This window comes from Carettochelys insculpta, chromosome 4 (genome assembly GCF_033958435.1).
Source record: "Carettochelys insculpta isolate YL-2023 chromosome 4, ASM3395843v1, whole genome shotgun sequence".
NCBI classification, from domain to species: Eukaryota; Metazoa; Chordata; order Testudines; family Carettochelyidae; genus Carettochelys; species Carettochelys insculpta.
The window spans coordinates 37,707,227-37,723,526 of NC_134140.1; positions in this window are offsets into that span (position 1 = coordinate 37,707,227).

Sequence of the window (16,300 nt, forward strand, 5' to 3'; positions counted from 1 at the left end):
CCGCTCCCCTGCATGGCCTCTTCATCAAGACAGATGCGGCAGACTCCATCCTCTTGGTGCTCACCTACCAGAGCCGCCAGCCTTCGCCCAGCCCTGGCCTGCACCGCCAGGAGCACAGGGAGCCCGCAGCCACTGGCTGGGCCGGGGTGTACCACTGGTGCAGCACCGAGGCAGAGACCCAGACCAGCCACAGCAGTGTCAAGGTAAAGGCGGGGTTGGGCGGATGTGCCTGGGGCAGTGGCTCCGTGGATGGGTGTTGTCCCCTCCTCTCCTGGCTCCAGAGGTGGGCACCCACTGTGGCCGGCTGGGGGCTCCGGGAAACCACCGCTGGATGCTGCAGAGAGATGCGCCAGGTGGGCAGAAGCTGCAGGCAGCCATTGCCTGGAGCCATGGTCTTTCTCCTGCTGCAGGGCAGCCGCGTCCTGCTAAGGTGCACGAAATACAAATCAGTCCTCATAAATGCAAAGAAATGCCTCATAAGCCAAAGTAGGGGTATTAAATGAAACTCCTTGTAAAGTCGAATTCTCATAATGCGAATGGGTATATCTCGTGGTATGACTGTATATAAAAGATTGTTACAAGAAGGAGGGAGATTTTTTTTTCTCCTTAGCCTCTGAGGATAGAACAAGAATAAAAATGTTTAAAGTACAGCAAGGGTGTTTATGCTGGGCATTAGGAGAAGCTTCCTAACTATGAGGGTGATTAAACAGTGGAATAAATTGCCCAGGGAAATTGTTGAAACTCCATCATTGGAGATTTTTAAGATCAGGTTAGACAAGCAGCTGTAAGGGATGGCGTAAATAGTAGTTTTGTTATAAGTGCAAAAGAATGGACAAGATGACCCTTGAGGTCCCTTCAGGGCTATGATTCTCTGTTCTCTGGATGTGTAATCATGATAAATGAATCAGAACAACACTGCAAGCAGTGCATGGGTATGTATTTATTTTGTATTTCTAAATGTGGACAGATAGTACAATTCAGACATTGTAGCTACGCCTTAAATACATATGGTTGTGTAATTATCTTGGGTTCAGAACTCTAAAGTGAACTGGCACTTGTCTGTATTATCCCTCTATCTGTCCATTCCTACTCCAAGATTTTATACAAATATATGACCATTTAAAGATACAACGGAGGTTTTATTTCATTTTATTAGTATTGTTTTATTTTTAGTTTTGTTTTAAGCCCATGGGTATGTAAACAATTAGACAGCTGTTTATATTCATGGAAAAGTCAAATTTGTCTATTAGTAAAACAGGAAAACATAGTCAATTTACAGTCAGGTTTGTTAACGAATAATCCAAAGAGAAGAGGTGATATGTTCTGTCTTGAAAAAGTCATATTTTATTTCCAGCTGAGAAAAACATACAACCAATGCCATGGTTGCTAATCTAATTTCACCAAAGGTACTGCAAAAACATCATTAGTCACTTCAAAGACCTGATGTATACGCCACATTTTGTTCTCTGGCAGGTAAATGAAGGGATTGATTTCTGAGAGACGAGCCTCATTGCTGCTCTCACTAAGGTGGACTTCTCGAAAAGTGTCTGTAAAATAATTTACAGACATCCTATGTTTCATTAAGCACGTGCAAAATACAGAGATGTATAACCATCATGTGGAGCTTCAAAGTCATTGCTGTCTTTGTACTGATCAGTCATTGAAGTATAGAGTTGGTCAATAAAGTACCTTCTATTTGAGTTGGTGCAGGGGTAGTGTGAAACGAAAGTGATCTGCAAATGAAGCATATCTGCAGATGAAGTTTTAATTGAACAACAACTAAGAACATAATGTTCAGAAGCCTAGCTACTCATTTAGCAGATTACAAAACAGTACAAGCATCCCCACACACTTAGCCAAGTGCTGATATGTCTTATCAGTAGTATGATTAAATTAGCAGATATGAATTAATCCTTTTACTGCCTGAGGTGCTATCCACATTTTTTTTCTTCCTTGTGTTGGTTTTACTTGCTCTGAGGGATAGACATGGGTACAACGCCACTGACAAAAACGATGCTGAAGAAATATGCTGCTGCTGAAGCAAATAGGATGTCACTGGGTGGTGTAACTGAAGACATCCATGAACTGCTCAAATAATCAGGAAAATACAGAACCTGAAATAATATGTGAGGATCTGTCAAAACCAATTCAACTATAGTAAGTGATTGTGGCGTGGCCAACTACAGCATGGGTTTCATTCAGTTAGCCCAGGTATTTTGTACCATTCCTGCCAGCTCGTCTGTCCCTCTGGTGCTGGTGAGTACTGTCCAGACATGCTATGCTAGAAGTTGCAGTCATTTGCTACTTCATATCAAAATGGGCTTTCTGCATCTCTTTCTGCAGAATCCCCACAACTAAATAACAGACCAGTAATATTGAGAAGCCAGTAAGCCAAATATCATAAATTAAAAGGATCATTTTGGGGCTGTTTTCCACTCTTCTTGTTCTGGTCAGAATATCTGGTAAAGGTTTCCTCTAACTAGGAAATAGGTTGAATTGGAGAAGGTTTCAACAGTATAATCAATTGGAGAAGACTTCAATGATATGGCCACTTTAATATACCATTATTGACAAGTCATTGCAAAAAGAAATAAGACCTATTGCAGTAGATCATCAGACTTTCCCTGCAAAGATGAAGATATGAACTTCTGCTTGTGTTACCTCTCTTCTTTCAAAAGATCTTCATAAGTCTTTGTAGGTCAGAGTGTTGTGCTTAAAGAACACATGAAAGCACTTTTGTGAGAAACAGTCAGGTACATTTGTTATAACTAGACAGGGTAAGCCCATATGAAGCTGAACTTTCATGCTTTCTCCAAGCTGAAACAAATCTGAATCTTTTCTGAGTTTGGAAAAACTTGACTGAGAAACTGTACATCACAGTGCATTAGAAAATAAAGAGTAGACTGCCAAATCACCACATTAAGCAGAGATCCAAAGGTATAATGGAAAAGAAAATACTTCTGAAGATCCTTCTGGTACTGGAAAGAGTAGAAGACTGCCATGCCTTCCCTGCCAGAATTAACGCAGGCAGCAAAGATAGGAGAGATGTTCTATAGTTTAAAGCAGGAAAGCATTAACTGAGCAAGACTAAAAAGTCTGGATAAACTAGAACAACAAGAAATCCTGTGGCACCTTATAACTAACAGATATCTGTTAGTAACATATATGTTAGTCTGTAAGGTGCCACAGGACTTCTTGTTACTCTGGAAGATACAGACTAACATGACTTTCTCTCTCTGATACTTGGATAAACTAAATAAGCTTCCAGATATTAAGACAATTAGCCAAGCCATGTTTTTCAGAACTCAAACTTTCAGCTCCTTCCAAGGCACAACATCAAATGGAAAGACATTTAGGAGGGAATAGTTTATCATGAAGACAAGATATGATAAGAGCGGGGGCAGGATTCGCCAAGACCAGTCAGCTGATAGAGCATATGTTCCTCTCTCCATGACTTACAAGTTCAGGAACTAGGGTCCTATGTGTGTTTATGGCATTGAGGGATAGAAATTCTTAGGCACCATAAAATAAATCTGAATTTCAAAGATTGCTTTCTTCTAAAGAAAAAGAGGCAATTAAGGTATAATACAACAACTCTATCTTTCTCTTTGCCATTTTGTGAAATATGGTGACACCATTTTTGACAAGGGATTAGTCCTGACCTCCCTTTTATGAATTCATACATAATAAAATCTCATCTGTCTAGTTATCTGCTTGCTTGTATGTTTTTAGTAGTGCTTTCAGTTGCTACCACTTTACACTTTAGAAGTGTCACTAGATAACTGTCTATACTAGCATCTTCCAAATACATAGATAAGAATTACTCTCCCTCCTCAGCCAAAATAAATATTAAATTTCCATGAAAGGTGTCCTGTTTTCTGCTTCCCCTTTCTTCAATATTCTGAAACTGCTCCCATATGGGCACAGAGTCGTCGGCATTCAGATATTTCAATTTTGTTATCATGTGTTCTATCTAACATAATCTCTGATTTAGTTCACTAGTTCTTCATCTTTCCCTGAGAACTGAATGTCTGTTCTGTTATCTGTGCCTCATTCGCCTTATGAAAAGTGTGACAAAGAACAAAATGTACTTGGAATATGTCCAATTATATATCAAAAATTCTTGTGTGGTCTTCATTTTGCTCTACAACTTTCTTCTTCACTGGCACTCCTGCAACTTAGAGAAGTTAGAAAAGATGAGTAAATTATTGGATATTTTATACGATGCACAATATATCCCTGTTTCTCACCTCTAGTTAATGTTTTTCTCTAATTAAAATATTTTTCTTTTATCTATTTTTGTACTACATGCTTTCTTTCCATTTAATTTCACCAAATAATTTCCATATTCTTCCCTTATACTACCAACGCCTTTTAGCTTTCACTTTCTGGTTCTAACTCCAAGCTTAGGATCTGATCATACAGCCGCTGCAATGAAGGAAAGTAGGAATTAATCCTCATTTAGAACACTGGCATTCCTCTCTAAGTACTCTTGGTTTATGTCACTCCAAGTAGGCCCTCAAAAATCATGTATTTTTAATTAAGAATTCTGTGTCATAAATTTGCATTTTGTGTATCTTGACACCAAATATGCTCAGAAATCCCCTGCATAGGAAAATAAAGTCTAAATGGCTCATTCCCTGCTGCAGATATGTGTCATTCAGTCAAGAAAGCATTTGATAGGTGAGGTTGATATATCATGGAAAAAATGGCATGTTCACACAGAGAAATTGGAAGAAATCAGATAACAGCCTCTCTGTCATATACTCTTCTTCCAGACTGGCAAGCAGTTCAATTAGCAAATGGTAGAAGCTTTTCCAGTTGCTTATATGAGAGCTTTTCCATACCCTTAATCATTCTCATCACTTGGCTCTGACTCCCCACAACAACTGCTATAACCTTCTTGAGATGTGGTGACTAGAACTGAACATAGTTTAGGGCCATTGATTTAGAAAATAGAATTTTGATATTTTCGATATTTTTCACCATTCTATTCCTTATTTATTGTAACATTTTCTCTAATTTTTGAACACCAATGCACGCTGAATAAACATCTTCACTCAGGTGTTCACAATGATGCTCCAATCTCCTTTCCCTGCCCTGTCCCCCCGAGATGATATAATTAACTTAGGAGCCAAAGAGGTCCCTCAATGGTTCCAGTTATTTCCACCAATATGCAATATTTTCAATGTATCTGTTGTCACATACCTCATTCATCTATCTTCATTATGTCCTTCTGTCTTTCTGCACATGGCTGCTTGCATTTGGTTAGCCTAAATAATTCTGTTTCCAACATCTCTGCTCCAGCCTTATCTGCATCAATAACACAATTTTATTAATCACTGGTCCCAAGGCAAAAACTTGAGGCTCCCTCTAGTTAGCCTCTTGCCATGATGAGAACGGACCATTTCTTTCTACACTTTCTTTTCTGTCTTAGTGAATATCTGATTCATTACACTACCTGCTTTTCACATTTGTGATTATAGGTTAAATCTTTCGAATCCAGAACTCTCCCTTCTGGCAAAATCCATGATCCGGCACAATTTTAGCTAGTTGGACAACTTATCCGGGGTGTGGCCAAGTTTCCCACAGTCCCATAAAACTTGTTTACAACCACCAGCCCTGACTCAGTGTTCCATGCCGTTATTTAGCTGTATTTTACCCCACAATGTCTTCTAAGAGCCCAGTAAGACATGAAATTGTTCATGATGTGCTATATACCATTGACCTACCATAGTCCAGCACATTCTCTCGTCCAGCATCAGTCAGGGCTTTAGGGTGTCAGACTAGAAAGGTTCAACTTGTACTTATTTTCTTCAGGAATTTTTGTGAGGGATGTTTGCCAAACAAAATTATGCCAACTAGTTCCCTATTATCCACTGTTTTATGTGCTACAGGACTACAGTGTTACACTGCTTCCTCTAAAGGAGGCAATAAGGTCAGTAATAACAAGGAAGCATATGGATTAGGTACACATAGGTGAGAGTCTCTGGGACAAAGGCTTTTTCCAATCACAGATTCACAACCTATACATCTGTTTCAGATGGCAGCCTTACCATCTATACAACCATCTGCTCTGTTTTCCATATTTTGTAAAAGAGCTGTTTATATGCTTTTCCCAAATGTTCTTTACTGTTAGAAATATTTCCTTCTATGTAAATGTGTTCCAGTTTAAAACAAAATAGCTGAAACCTCCATTTACTAGCAATTGTTTCCATATTGGTATCTGAAAGTCCAGTTTGTCACACAGGGGTAATTCATTAAGTCATCCAAGTAAAAAATATGGCTGAAAACTTAAAATGGATGGTGACAGACCACGAAGGCCAGTACTGGTTGAACCTGGTGATATTCTAACCAAAAGGAACCAATAGCTTCATCCATTGCTTCATAATAACTTGAGACATTCTCAGCTCCAGAGGAATCTTTGTGGTTGTTGTTTGGGTGACTGTGTGGATATTTGTGCGTGTTATGTTTGTGCTGACAGAGTTGGATGAGTGGTGAATGGGGGAAGTGTGCTTCAGTAAAGTCCATTTTTGCTTGGGGTTATTAATTATACTGATTGCGTTGATGTGAGGGTGTTTGTGCTGTTTTAGTGTCACAGAGAGCTGTGCTGGGAGATTTGAGTTGATTTGAGAGGGTGGCAATTTAGTGTATAAATGTAGCAACTGGGCCAAGCAGTCATCTGAATAGTCTCCCTCATGCAATATATCTATGTAATTTGCAGTCTTTGCTCCATTATCTTTGTTGTAAATCACTACATTAGTGTCCATGTTTCTTTTTGTTTCTCTTCATGAGCCTTGATGTTAATTTCTTCACCATCCATCTGTTTCTATGGGTAATTTCTTTTTTCCTCAGTTCACTTATGTATAGAATATCTATGCATATGTATGCCTGTCTCTTTCACCTGTCTACTAGTTCAAATAAAATGATTGCTAAGTAATCAGTTTTCTGACTTGGTTATTCAGCCTGTACTACTTTACGTTATTGAATCAGAGAAAGATTATATAGTAAGATATGATCAGGGATATTCTACTGGTGTTATATTTATTGACCTTTCAAAGTTTTTACTCTGGTTAATTGTGTGAGAAACTCAGAAGACAGGGTATGTGATCAAGTGGCAAATTAGTTTTCTAGTTATTTAATATTCAGTAAATAGATGGTAAAATTTCAAGATACCTTATCACAGTCTCTTCAGATTGCTTTTCAGAGGACTACAAGGTTCTTTATCATTTTTTCTTACTTAATAATTCTATACAGTTCTATTCATATACCTATTCAAATATGCATTCTAGTACAGGTCCCTGAAGTAGAGAAATTAGCAAATATGATGCCATCTTCAAATGCACATGGATCATTTGTGACATATAATATGTGATAAGATGATCTTAGAAAGCTGGAAGTTTTGCTCTTAGGATAATTTTAAACCTAATTACTATGTAAGCTGAAAACATTGTCATAGAATCATAGAACTAGAAGAAACTATGAGAGATCAGCAGCTCCAGTTCTGTGCAGTCATGGAAGGACCAAGTACCATCTAAACCATGCCTGACAAGTGTTTGTCTAACTTGCTCTTAAAAAAATCTAGTAATGGAGATTCCATAACTGCTGTGGGCAACTTATTCTAGTGCTTAAATACCCTGATGGTTAAGATTTTTTTTCGAATGTCCAACATAATAGCTTTCAAAGTTCAGTCAATGGGTTTAAATTACAGCAAGGTGAGTTATGTCTCCTCTCAGATGTCTCCTCCAAACTAAACAAACCCACTTCTCTTAAATCTTCCCTCATTAGTCATGTTTTCTAGAGTTGTAATCATTTTTGTTGCTGTTCTCTGAACAGTCTCACATTTGTCCATGTTTTCTGAAATATGGCACCCAGAACTGGACACAGCTGACACCTACTCAGTGCAAAGTAGAGTGGATGAATTACTTTTCTTATCTTGCTTACAACACTCCTGTTAATATAGCCCAAAATGACGTTTCTTTGTTTGTTTGTGTGTTTGTTTGTTTGTAACAGTATCACACTGTTGACTCATATATAGCTTGTGGTCCACTGTGATCCCTTAGATCACTTTCTGCAGTACTTCTTCATTGGCATGCTCTGGTATACTATAATTCAGTGCTTCGTCACTCAATGACCATTATAGGATATTGTAGTACACAAGCCCAATACCATACTACAAAGTTGTTCTGGCATTGCTATTGGAGCAAGCAAACTTGTAAATAAAGTTGCAATGATGGATAGGGTAAAATTGTGCACCAAATTATCAAAACAGTGCCTAATTTAAAGCACATAAATAACCTTAATGGACTACTCACACCTACAATTGGACAAATACTTATATAGCTTTCAAGAAAAGGCCTTTCTAGAAAAGAGAAAAGACTTATCAAAACTACAGCTAGGTGATGTTTTAATGATTATTTTAGTCACAGTATAAATGAAACTTTGACAGACTCCAAACCATTTACCCATTAGGTATGAATACGCTGAATAATATAGACCTACAAGAAATGAAGCAGGGTAGAAGATGACAACTCCCTTATAACTTTTAGCCTAGTGATTAGATTTCTCACCTGGGAAGAGGAGGATAAGGTTAATTTCTCCCCCTTTTAGTTGATTAAGAGTACAGACTTCAACATAGGTTTCCCACAGCCTAGTTAAGTGAAATAACCAGCAGGCTATAATGCCATTCTCACACTTTTTGCCCTGGACTAATGAATATTCATTTCCTTTCCTAGTGGAAATGCACAGATGTTCCTAATGACACTTAATCATCATTTGGCCTAGAATAAAGTAAGAAAAGCTCTATAGTTCCATAGTTGGAGCTCTGTCATGTAATGTAGAAGACTCAACTTCATGTCTGTGCTCCATTATTTCTAGAAAGTGGAATAGTTCATAATGGTCAAGATGTTTCTGCAATATGGGAGACCCATGGTCAATTCTTTGCTTCACATCATGAAGCTGGGGAAATTAAGCTGGGTCTTCCACTGAGCTAACTTTCTATTTATGTCACACAAACTTATTAAATTATTATTTGATTTGACCATATCTACACTAGCCCAAAACTTTGAAATGGCCATGTAAATGGCCATTTTGAAGATTACTAATGAGGAGCTGAAATACATATTCAGTGCCTCATTAGCATGCGGCCGGCCGCAGAACTTCGAAATTGCCACGGCTTGCTGCTGCGGGGCTCATACAGACAGGGGTCCTTTTTGAAATGACCCCGGGAGCTTCAAAATCCCCTTACTCCTATCAGCTGATTTCGAAGTTGGTGGGGTCTTTTCGAAAAGGACCCCCATGTGGATGAGCCGTGTGGCAGCGAGCCGCAGCAATTTCAAAGTGCCATGGCCACCCGCATACTAATGAGGCACTGAATATGTATTTCAGCACTTCATTAATAATCTTCAAAATGGCCATTTGCATGGCCATTTCAAAGTTTTGGGCTAGTGTAGACATAACCTTTGAGTATAGCTGGTTTTATATATTTTTTTCAGATCTACCAATGAATCAGCATTCTCCAGCTCTAATCATTTATTTATGTCTTTGGTTATGTCTCCAAACTAATTGATGAACAAAGCCAATTACACTGACTTTTTGAAGGTTTTGAAATATCAATCCAAAAAGCAAGTAGTAGAACAAATATTGATGTTTATTGTTAAGGATTTGAACTGGCGTTATATATAAATTAGATTAAAAATATAGTTATGAGAGAGCCTGACAATAGCTGTGTCTACACGTGCACGCTGCTTCGAAGTAGCGGCACTAACTTCGAAATAGCGCCCGTCGCGGCTACACACGTCGGGAGCTATTTCGAAGTTAACTTTGACGTTAGGCGGCGAGACGTCGAAGTCGCTAACCTCATGAGGGGATCGGAATAGCACCCTACTTCGACGTTCAACGTCGAAGTAGGGACCGTGTAGACGATCCGCGTCCCGCAATGTCGAAATTGCCGGGTCCTCCATGGCGGCCATCAGCTGGGGGGTTGAGAGATGCTCTCTCTCCAGCCCCTGCGGGGCTCTATGGTCACCGTGGGCAGCAGCCCTTAGCCCAGGGCTTCTGGCTGCTGCTGCGGCAGCTGGGGATCCATGCTGCAGGCACAGGGTCTGCAACTAGTTGTCGGCTCTGTGTATCTTGCGCTGTTTAGTGAAAGTGTGTCTGGGAGGGGCCCTTTAAGGGAGCGGCTTGCTGTTGAGTCCGCCCTGTGACCCTGTCTGCAGCTGTGCCTGGCACCCTTATTTCGATGTGTGCTACTTTGGCGTGTAGACGTACCCTCACAGCACCTATTTCGATGTGGTGCCGCGCAACGTCGAAGTTGAACATCGACGTTGCCAGCCCTGGAGGACGTGTAGACGTTATTCATCGAAATAGCCTATTTCGATGTTGCTACATTGAAATAAGCTATTTCGATGTTGGCTTCACGTGTAGACATAGCCAATAAGATCTAAAGGCCTAAAGCAACAGTCAATGCTTGGTTAACATACAGCAAAGTTATCAATGGTAAAGGGAAAACAGTGAAAACTGGAGGAGGCATTAGTAACCTACTAGTGAACCAACATGCAATCATCAGTCATATAATTCCTCAAGGGTTTAGTCACCTAAACTCTACCATTTTATCCATTATAAGCAGCATAGAGAACAATGAAGGGTCCTGTGGCACCTTATAGACTAACAGAAAAGTTTAGAGCATGAGCTTTCGTGAGTTAACTCACTTCTTCACTTCTTTAACTCACGAAAGCTCATGCTCTAAACTTTTCTGTTAGTCTATAAGGTGCCACAGGACCCTTCGTTGCTCTACAGATCCAGACTAACACAGGTACCCCTCTGATAATACCCCTGTGATAATAGAGAACAATGAGGTTTTATTTGGGGTTGCTTGTGTGGCTTATGGGGAAAGAATGATTGCACTAATGAAGCAAAGTCTATCACAGATGCAGCTACAGAAATGGCCATGACTATTGGATCACAGAGCTATCATAGAGCATGTGCAGGAACAAGGAATAAATCATATTGATCTAGAGTTTCTACAATTTGTTACATTTGACAAAATACCTAAATACATTTGACAAAATACCTAAATACATTTGACAAAATACCTAAATTACATCATGAGGATGTTAATCACATGTACCTCATGAAAGCCTTCCCTATGGATGCAGAAAGTAGTCCCGTTGTATTATGCAAACAGTGTGAGGACAGTGGGAAATAACATGTACATACAAAGTTACCCCGTGTGCATTTGTTCACTGATGCTGGCCTAGTAGTTAATAAGATTTCCTGCATGAAACATAATGGACAGTGGTTGTGTGAATGCTATGCTACAAGTAACACTAATGATCCCAAAAGATGCTGGGTTCATATGGGACACAAAGAATCGGCTAAAGAGGAGGCATGGATGCAAGATATGGTCTATGCTCTGGAAGTCTCAGAGGTCTGTAGTGTGGACTAACTGTATAGCCTACACTGCATTCCAAAGAGCTTACACGTGCCCAGCCAAAGATTTTCAACACAGAAGGGAACAGAACAGGTACTAAAGCACCACACCAGTGATGGCAACTGATTACAAAAAGTATAGTAGACAATTACTTACACTATATTGTCTGCTATTGATTCAGAATGACATTTACGAATACAATAGTGCCTCGATTTATGCAAGCGTTGCATTTCTACACACCCTCATGTAACTCAACTTTTGTGTAAGTTGGTGGGAGGAGTGCTTTTTTCACTGGTGAAATGCACATTCTGCAGCCAGGGAAACAGCAGGAGCACCTGGATCTCCTTTTGACAGGTAAGTCTTGGGTTGGGGGGGCAGTTGGGGAGAGTTAAGCCTTGCAGTGGGCTGGGGCCATGGGAGGGGGACAGAGGAATTAAGCCTGGTGTGGGTTAGGGCTGCAGGGGGGTGAGGGGTGGAGATGAGCCAGAGCCAAGTGCAGGGGGTTGACTGATCAGGGGTAGGGGGGGTTTAGCTAAAGCCACATGCATGGGTGGTGAGCTGGCTGCAGAGGGGGTTGAACCTGGAGCTGTGCATTGGGGGGGGTTGAACCCAGTTGGGGGGGGCTGAACCAGAGCTGCCCCTTGGGGGTGGTAAGCTGGAGCCAGGCTTGGGGGTGGTAAGCTGGAGCCGCACGTGGGTGATGAGTGGGGCTGCAGGGCATTCAACCAGGGCCAGAGGGAGTTGAACTATGTGTGTGAGTGGTGAGCAGGGCCAGGGGAGGGGAGGTATGAACTGGAGACATGAGAGCTAGGGGTTTGACCTGGGGCTGTGGGGAAGGAGATTTTGAATATTTCAAGGGTTTACTGTCTTTAAACAATTGTGGAGCAGATGTTTATATAGCAATGATACAATGATTTAATTCACGTATGTCTGTAAAGGATCTGACTGAAAAAAAAGTCAAAAGTTTCCGTGATTTTCAAATCAGTCCCTAATTTCCTATAGCTATTTTGATCATTTTGGATTTGTTTAGAATGTGCATATTGGGAAAGAAATTCAATTGTATAACAAAGAGTAAACATGCTTTTTACATGGCATGCCAGGGAACACAATGAGGAATGTGACTACACAACTGATTAAAGAGCCACAAGTGACACAGAAAATCTATGAAAACACAGCGAAAATATCTTTTCTTTTGTTTGTCTCTAAATATAGTAATATAGCATCATGATACAACATTCAAAAATATTTGTCAACCTTTTCCATATGGCTCATTTCGTTTGCTACAGTGAAAGGCTAGCAAAATGAACTAACATAAAATACCTGCTGTTGTGTGAACTGAAACTGCTGATGGGGAAAAGCATAGAAACAATATTTTTGAAGCACCATTTTATCTACATTTTCCCCCTGTTGTTTCAACCACAACTGGAAGATACTTCAGCAGAAAAGAAAAAAAAATAAGAGATTTTCTTTGCAAATGAAAACAAACTCATTAGAAGACTTGGTGTTATATTTCTAACCATATCCTGTTGTTAGGGTAACTAAAGTTCTAAAAATATTTTTTAAATAAAAGGACATCACCTTAAGAACTGCTTCAAGTAGTCACAGCAACTGCTTTTATTTTTTTTACAGCAATTGTGGGCAATAGTGTTTATCCTTCCTGACCTAAAGCTTTTCAATAATATTTTAATAATGAAGTCCAAATTAAAGATGTGCTAAACTATTCTAAACATTTTCCTGTAAAGAAGCTTCAGCTACTAACCAAATGAAGTATTGATCTGGGAAATTTTTTTCAGCCCAAAAGCCTGTTCAGTTAAAAACACTTAGTCTGCATCTAGATTCAGTCTGGCTTCTGGCAGTATGATGCAAATAATGGTTCACGAATTTGCAAATGGTCAGTTGTTTGCATATGCATGTGGCTCATTTGCATATTAATGGCAGAAAACAAGCAATGTAGATGTGGTTCTGCCGGCAAACACAACCTCAGTTGCCAACCCCTTATCCCTGACGACAGAGGGGGTTTTTGCCAGCAGAACCACATCTGCACTGTTTGTTTTCTGCCATGAATATGCAAATGAACCACCTGAATATGCAAATGAGCACCATTTGCAATTCACGATCCCTCATTTGCCTTAGGCTGCTGGGAGCCAGACTGATTCTAGATGCAGCCTTATTTCGGTTTATCAAATTATTTAATTAATCCATGTCAGTGTCAGTTAATTATTTCAGTCAAACTTCAAAATGTTCTGAAATGTCACCAGTTCATTTGACAAAGAAGCATTCTGAGTTTGGGGCTAAATCCACAAGGCCATTTGGATGCCATTAACATTCGCAGAATTAAGAAGGAGAACGTGTCAGCTGCTCTTTTACCCAATAGCTCATATTAGATCAGCCCATATTAAAGATGTCGGTTAACATTCACCATATGCCCAGGTGAGTGCTTAAACCATTCTGTATAACAACAAGCACAACCTCTTTGGTTTTGTGAATGGTGCATAAGTCCCCTTGTGAATCTAGGTGTTCATTTCTGTGCTTTTTAACAACCCCCCACCAAAAATATATATGTATATCAATGAATAATGTCTAAAATTGAAGCAAAATATGTTATTGGACCAAAAAATGTCCAATATTTGATGCCCTAAAAGTTCTGAAAATTTTGCTGGTGGGTTGAAACAAAATGATTTTTTCCTTTTTTTGGAACTGACAGTAAACCTAAAATATCATTTATTAGCACAATTTTAAATAAGAACATTTCAGTGTTTATATTGCTTCCATCTGTATCAGAGAGGTGTACTGTTACTAGCATTGGCATTGAAATTCATTTTCAATTAATTTAATATTCACTGTAATATATTATATCACAATGCATATGTATTTTGAAGTGCAATTTTTCAAACATTTATACTTGTCATATGTTTATCAGATGGCATATTTCCAATTTGCTTCATGGTCCAATTTTTGTTTAACAGAAGCTAACATAACTTCATTCTCTTTACAGTGTTAAAAACGATCTATATGTAGACTGAACGAGTTGAGGCTAACTGGACCTTAAAATGCAACTCTGTTGTGAACAGTTTACTCTGTAATAACAATGCCTTTGATTCACCATTCTGACACACTGCTTCTAAGTCAGTCTGATTAACTTGAGTAACATTATGAAGAAGCAGGCTCCAGATTTGTCCTCTACACGTACTTAGAAAATTTTACCTATTCGCCTTAATGACAAAATTAATTAATTAATACTTGTTGTTCCCATTGTCAGCACAGGAACCAACAGAACTTAAAGCTGGATATTATTTCTTCTGGTACATTATTAACAGAATTGTTATTTAAACACCCATGGCTATCCCATGTCAGCTGAACTGAGCTGAGAATTACGAGACTGTTTATTGCAGTGTAAATATTTGGGCTTGGGCTGCAGTCCTCGTTCTGGAACTCTTCACACTCCCTTGAACCCTACAAGCTTGGATCTGTTGACCTGGGCCAGCAACCCAGGTTTAATTGCAGTGCAGACGTACCTACATTCCCTTCAATAGGCTTTGGATCAAGCCTTAAGTTCCATTTAGATACAGGTGAATCAAGCCACCAAAGACCGTTTATGTAGATGTCTGTAAGGCCATGATCCGTGGGTAACATAATCAAGGGCCCAGTTTGGACTGTAAAATTCTTATTGCTGGGGAAGACCTCTACAAATGTCATAATGCAGTTTGAGGCCACGGTTGCATTTGTGGGGCTGGCAGTTGTAAATATAACATGCTTAATATGGAAATTTATTGAGGTACAGTAACTCTGAGATTAATGAAGCCATTTTAACAGCAACTGTTCCAGAACTGGGACATAGTATAAATCTGTCACTAGAAAAGAACTGGATATTGCCCAACCTGAGCCAGTGACAGCATAATCTGCATGCTGAAAACTGTTGGAGCAAAGATGAAAACATTTTATGGCAGGTTGATTTATTTATTTATTTATTTATTTAGCACCTACTTTAAGGTCTCATGTTGTAAGGAGTCAACAAGACAACTGACTTAGCAGTGTGAAGGAATGAAGGAAATGATATGTACAGTTATTGCTTAATGGCTCTCTGCTGATAGGAATAAGGGGACTTTGAAGTTGGTGGGGTCCTTTCAAAAAGCGAAAAGTAGTGAATTTGAAGAGCCGCGGTCACTGGCATGCTAACAAGGTGCTCAATATGCATTTCAGCACCTCATTAGTAATCTTCAAAATGGCCATGTTCATGGCCATTTCGAAGACTTGAGCTAATGTAGACACAGCTAATAAGTTGGAGAAAAGGAGTGCTCTGTTTCCTCCACCACGAGTAAAGAATATATTGATACCATACAGGCATGAAAATTGAAATCAGCTGACAGCCTACTGAAGCTCTATCAACCTCCTCAAAATGGGAACTATAGTAGTTGTACTCAGATACACCTGAGAATGTCGATCACTCCTCACCACCTCCTCTGTCCCCATCCGACACACACAACCTCCAAGGCCACTGATGATGGATAAAACTTTTCACATCACTACCTTTTAAAGAAAAATCTACAACTGCAACCCTGACTATGAGATTGTGAACAATAACAGTGAGCATGCACAAAGACTCCCTACTCTGAAAAAAAAATGCGTACGTTTCCCTTGGTGAAGGAATGTCAGTCAACTGGGTAGTAATGTAGAGATAACACAACCTGAAAATATTGTTCTTTCCTCATTCTCGATGTCAGCCACACAACAACTCAGAAGAAATGGGGCCTCTAGGTATCTAGCTCTTGAGAAAACCATTATCTCAAATTATTTTATCCTCAAATCATTCTAGAGCCACAGGCTAAGCTTTGTTTGTTGTTTAGGGGTAAAAAGCAATACCAGAAGTAC